Consider the following 6,516-nt stretch of genomic DNA (forward strand, 5'->3'; position numbering starts at 1 on the left):
AAGTAGGTTAACATTTAAAATTAACAAAATTGACAAAGTTTTAAAGTTAAAAATATCAGAGTTTAAAATTACAATATGTACACAGACAGAAACGCGCTCACCTAGTCTGCGCGGCCGTGTTCTTGCTGGCATTAAATCCTCTCAGCCAGAAACAACTAGAGCGCTGCCCCAACCGGACGTGAACTACTGGTAAACCGGAAGTGGGCTCTAACAGGCCCAAACTTCCTACCGGGTCCGAGGCCAAAAACTGGACCCCTCCAGCTTTAAAACCCCCAAAAATGAACAGCCCCCGAGCAGCCCCCACAAGCAGCAAAAAATGCCAAGTCACAGTCGGCAAGATCGGAGAAAGGTGCCTGTGCGCAAAGTAGGTTAAAATTTTAAATTAACAAAGTTGACAAAGTTTTAAAGTTAAAAATCTAAGAGTTTAAAATGACAATATGTACACGGACAGAAACGCGCTCACCTAGTCCTAGTGTGTTGCATGGGTCAACTACAGTAGAGGTGGTGAGTGCACGTGTGGTGTATGGGGTGCATGTATGGCTGTCTGCTATTGTGGTGAGTGCAGGAAGAGGAGCAGTAACAGTGAGTGAAGGTAAAGTGCATGAGGGTGTGGATGTAGACGGGACAGACAGGGAGGCGGAAGAGGCGGGCACACTGGGGGAAGTGGACGTTGTGTGTGCAGGTGTCTCGGTTGTGTGAATGCTTGTGGTGGGAGGTGTGGTGCTTGTGTTTGGAAGTGTGCTTCTTGTGTGATGAAGTGCCTGTAAGCGGGTCTGATTGAGTGCTTTGGATGGGTGAAGGGAGAGGAGTGCTGGAAGGGGTAGAGGAGGTTGGAGGGGGGACGGAATGGCCAGGGAAACTGGCTGCCGTCCAAGAGGAGGCCAGAGCCTGAAAAGATCTCTGTAGGGCAGACACAGCACTGTGAATGCCATCCAGATAGGCATTGGTCTGCTGCACCTCAGAAGCCAGACCCTGGATGGCATTGACGATGGTTGTCTGCCCTACAGAGATGGTTCTCAGGAGGTCAATATCCTCCTCTGTGAGGGCAGCAGGGCTGACTGGGGCAGGGGAGGAGGTGTCTGGGGTGAAGGAGACGCCCACCTTTCTGGGTGGGTGGGCACGGGCAACTCGGTGCGTAGCAGAAGGGAGGGCGCTGATGGTATGGGGAGTGGCAGAAGATGTTACGGCAGTGGTGTGTGCACTAGGGTCCGCCACCGCCGGAGTACCCCTATCGGAGGAGGTCTCTGAGTCACTACCTCCTGTGGTAGTAGCCTCCTCCGTGGATGTCCCCTCGCCCTCCCGCCCACTGGTCCCCGGGTCGTCCGTTGTCTCTGCCTCGGATGATCCGTGGGCCGCTGCCTCCCCACTTGCTGCTGCCTCAGCTCCCTCGCCTGATGTAGATGCTGTACCAGACAAACACCAGAGAACAGGGATGGGGAGACAAAACAGGAGAGACACTTGTAAGTAGCTGAATGCTGATACACAATGGCCAGACATATACCTACCCAGCAGACACACCCAACAGGCAGCACCGTGCACCATGCCCATGGCCATGGCCCTGACTACTGAGCAGAATACTGACCTACACCCATCCCCTGAAATTGTATTTGAGTTGAGGTAGGTGAAACCTGACAGGGACACCCCTACACCCTTTGGGGAGCAGACAGTAGCTGGACACCAGCCAAATTCCCTGCTCTAAGCACCATTAGGCCTAATGCACACACACTCATCCTTACAGGCTGAAGAATGGGCTGTGAGTACTCACCCCCTTGTGACTGCTGTTCAGCTTTCAAGCGCCCATCCAGGTATGGGTACGCCACCACCAGGATCCTTTGCATGAGGGGGGTCAGTGCCCGACAGGCACCCCTTCCACGTTGGGAGGACTTCCCCAGCTGGACTTCAGCGATCTTCCGCGCCCAGTGCTGCAGGTCCTCCCACCTCTTTCGACAGTGGGTGCTCCGCAGGTTGTAGACCCCCAGGGTCCACACCTCCTTGGCGATGGCATGCCAATGTGCCCTCTTCTGGTGGGCGCTGACCTAGTAGGGTAACACAGAAATGGAACACAGAGGTCAGGCACCTGCACAATGGCAACAGCTGGCAGAATGTCAGACATAGGACAGACAGTACTCCCAGACATGCAGGACAGTGGCACACAGCATTCCATGCACCAAGGCCCATCCTGGCTAACAGGAGCACACATCTGTGCAATTCACTCCATCCATTACTCATACAGTGCCCCCAGACCCGGACTCACCTGTACCTCTGGCCGGCCATAGAGTCTGCCGTACAGGGACAGGACCCCTTCCACCAGTTTCTCCAGTACTACCTGGGTGAAGGCCGGGGCCCTTTCCCCTGCACCACATGCCAAATCCATAGCCAGAGGCAGGCCACAGCAGTACACAGAGTGGAGTACCTGTCCGCACAAGATCAGGGAGTCAAGTGATCAAACGATGACGAACGTGCGTATGTTCTGCGGCGGGATGCACCGTCATCGCTGGCTGCGATCATGATACACCAGGATTCCCCATTGGCATCCATGTTAGCCAATGAGGGTGCGAACAGCGGTCAACACTGCCGTACGCTGTAACGTCAACTGCTAGAGGTATTAGGTCACTTCCACAACAAAGGGGCAGAACAACAGTGGGCAGACATTTTGCCATCACCTACGCATCTAGAATTTCATGATACTCACAATGCTGGGCATACTAGCCATATGAAGCACCTAGGCCTCTATCCATTGAGTATATAATCACACATGATTTACTCCGTTCCCTCCTAATGATGCACAGGTACATCTGTCAGGTTGCAGTTATTGTACAGACACTACTATGAACAATGCACTGCATGTATTTAGCATATCTGCCAATGTATGTGTGCCCATCACTCCTTTTTCTTACCCCTCATAGGTACTGACCCTTGTGACGAGGAAGGGCACCCTTTGTGTACAGACCACTTGTGGATATGGGGGCCATGGTGGAGCGTCAGATCATAATCACCTACAGACTCACAAGTGCAACTATTCAGGACCTATGTGCATTACTGGATCCTGCTCTGACTCCGGGAAATCGTAATCAGCATGCCATTGCAACTGAGGTGTAGGTGCTCTCCTCACTCCATTTACTGAACACAGGCTCATTTCAAGTGACAGTGGGCATGGGTGCTGATTTCTCACAGCCAATGTTCAGCCAGGTACTGACAAGATTTCTGAATGCATCTATACAACATCTGCAATCCTATGTGCGATTCCCCCAAAGTGCTGACCTCCCTGCCATCAAGTCTGACTTCCATGCCTTTGCAAACATTCCCCATGTGATAGGTGCCATCGATGGCACCCACATACCCATCATCCCCCCAAAAGTGAGTGAACAGGTGTACAGAAGCAGGAAGAACTTTCACTCCATGAACATCCAATTGGTCTTTACTGCAGATCAGTACATTTCCCATGTGAATGCCATGTTTCCAGGTTCTGTCCATGATTCATTTGTTTTGAGGAACAGTAGTGTGCCACAGAAGATGGAACAACTACAAGAGGACAGAGGGTGGATGATAGGTAAGTTTGCATGTCACTAACTGACGCATTGCAGAACACCAGCCTGTCTGACTAAGGACATTACAATGACGGTTCTGCATTGGCCATTTCCCTAAGTGATTCTGGCTATCCAAACTTGCGTTGGCTCCTGACACCAGTGAGGAATCCCAGGACGGATGCAGAGAGAAAATACAATGAGGCCCATGGATGTACTAGGAGGGTAATAGAGCATGCTATAGGTCTCCTGAGGGCTAGATTCCGGTGCCTACATATCGCTGGGGGTTCCCTGGCCTATGAGCCTGATAAGGTGTGTAGAATTGTGGTGGCCTGCTGCATGCTGCAGAACGTGGCTGTGAGACATTCAATCCCCCCTTTGGAGGTGGAGGTTGCTATAGGTCCTGATCAGCTACCTCAGAGAGGTGAGGAGAGTGAGGGTGAGGATGAGGAAGGGGAAGATGTCAATTCCAGGAACCAAATGATAAAACTCTACTTCCAATAACTGTGTGGGACTTAAGCCTGTCATTGGGGTTAGTGACTGATACTGTAAGTGTGCCATGTCATATAGGGGGAATTGGTCATGATAGGTGAGACATGGACCTCTTCAGCATGCTACTGGCAGACAATATATGCATTACCTCCTTGCATAATTTGAAACACACATTACCACCACCAAGCACAAATTGACCATAAAGTAGTTCCCTGCCAGTTGCATCCATACTGCACTTTGTTCAACATTGAAGACAGGGGACAGTGTTACAGGTGAGAAATGTTGTTTATTGGTCGAATACATTGAAATGTGCTATGTACAGTGATGGAAGTTGTAAGGGTTGGGTGTACTCAAAACAGACTTGGTGGCAGCCCTGTCGGATGTCATAGGTGGGTCCTATTTGTAATTTAGTACTTTATTTAGCCCTAAGCTAAGTGTAGTTGGTGAATGGGTGGGATGGTTGCTTTGCAGTAGTAGCAGTGTCAATTGTTGGAGTGGGGCTTGTTCTTTTATCTTGGCCTAAGACTACGTTTGGGCGCCTTATGTGGAGCGTCTTGAGGTGGCATGGTTGGCCCTTGTGATTCCTGGGAGGGTATTTCCTGTGCTGTTTTTGATGCTTGGGTCATCTGTCGCTGGTTGTTCAGGGCTAATGTGGGTGCCTCTTGTCCGGTGTGGGTGTCTGACTGTTTGTTGACCACCTGCAGCAGTGCTCCAGCAATGGTGGCCATTGTGGCATTATGTTCTTTCCACTGCTCCATGGCCTGTTGGTGTTGTTCCAGCTGCATCCTCTGACTTTGCTGCAAGGTGGATATAATCTGTGCCAACCTGTCTTGGGTATGTTGGTAGGCCCCCAAAACCTCTGCAATGACGTCCTGGGCTGCTGCATCCATCCGGTGCCCTGCCCCCTGACCCACTGGGGCACTTGACCTTGCCCTGGCCCTCTGTGCCTGTGTCCCCTGCGCAGGTCTTGACGTGCCACTTGTACTGGGGCCCTCGCCTTCCTGCATGTTGGGAGTGGGAGACTGTGGCCTCTGTAGCTGTGTTCCACCTGTCTGTGCCCTGGGTCCACTGGTGTGGGTACGCCTCCCCTGGCCTGCTGGTCTTGACTGGGTGTTAGGGGTGACAGTGTTTTCCTGGGTGGGGCTGCTGCATGCTGAACATCCAGGGCTGTGTGAGGGGCCTGCCTGCTCATCAGTATCCAGGGATCCTTCGTCAAGGTATTGTGATGTGCCTCTGTCTCCCTGGAGTGCTGTGGCACACCTTGTCCCCTCCATTAGGGTTGCATGGGTGGTGGTGCCTGTTGGGGGACATAGACATGTCTGTTACATATGCATGAGGGTTTGAGGTGTATAGAACTGTGTAATTGTGTGCTGGTGTGCCTTTCAGGGGCACCTTTGTGATGTGGTCATTGTATTTAGTGTCAGTGGAGGGGTTACATTGTGGTGAGGGTTCTTATTCCATTGTGGGTACGTGCAGGGGTGGGTGGCTGTACACAGCGGGGGTGATGTGGGCCTGGTAGTGAGTTGTGGGTGATGCAGGGTGGTGGATGTGGTGGGTAATGGCTGGGTGGGGTGTGGGTCTAGGTGGGTGTGGGTGGGGTGGGGTGGTGCATGCATTACAGGTATGGTGTATAGGGGGTAATTGTAGATGACTTACCCGAGTCCATTCCTCCAGTGAGTCCAGTGAGTCCCTCTGGGTGCAGGATGGCGAGTACCTTCTCCTCCTAGTCGGTGTAGTCGGGTGGTGTTGGTGGCGGTCCTCTACCATTCTTCTGCACTGTGATGTGGTGCCTGGATGCCATGGCCCTGACCTTCCCCCGCAGGTCGTTCCATCTCTTGCGGATGTCGTCCCTGGTGCGTGGATGGTGTCCCACTGCAGTCACCCTGTTAACAATGGTCTGCCACAGCTCCATTTTCCGCGCAATGGGTGTGTTCTGCACTTCAGACCCGAAAATTTGTGGCTCCACCTTTAGGATCTCATCCACCATGGTCCGTAGCTCCCTTTCGGTGAAGCGTGGATTTTTGGGGGGGGACATGGTGAGGGTGGTGGATGGCGTTAGGACTAGGGTCGGGGTTTGGGTGCTCCTGTGTGGATCGCTATGCGTGTCCTGTCTGCTGGTGTTCTCTCTCTCTGGCTCTGGTGCTCTCTGTCTTCTGGTCCTGGTTTCATTTCAAGGGATTGTGGGGTGTGTCTGGGGGTGTTTTATGGTGTTGTGGATGTGTGTCAGGTATGTCGGTGCTAGGCCTAGACAATGTGTACACTGGTTGATGTTGGGCCCACTAGCAGCCCGTTGCTAGTCGCAGCTGCCAATGGTCGTCCGGCCTCCACTGTCCGCCGAGGTGATTTGTGCATCATTATTTGGAGGGTGGGATGTGGGTGTGCTTGGCGGCGGCCGGGTTGGGTGGGCCGGGATTCCCGCAGACAGGGTCCTGGCAGGAAGTGGTGGTGTGGGAATCTTTGGCGGGGTTGGGTTTTTCTATCATTATATGGCGGGTTTCCA

Source organism: Pleurodeles waltl, chromosome 4_1 (assembly GCF_031143425.1).
Source record: "Pleurodeles waltl isolate 20211129_DDA chromosome 4_1, aPleWal1.hap1.20221129, whole genome shotgun sequence".
NCBI classification, from domain to species: Eukaryota; Metazoa; Chordata; class Amphibia; order Caudata; family Salamandridae; genus Pleurodeles; species Pleurodeles waltl.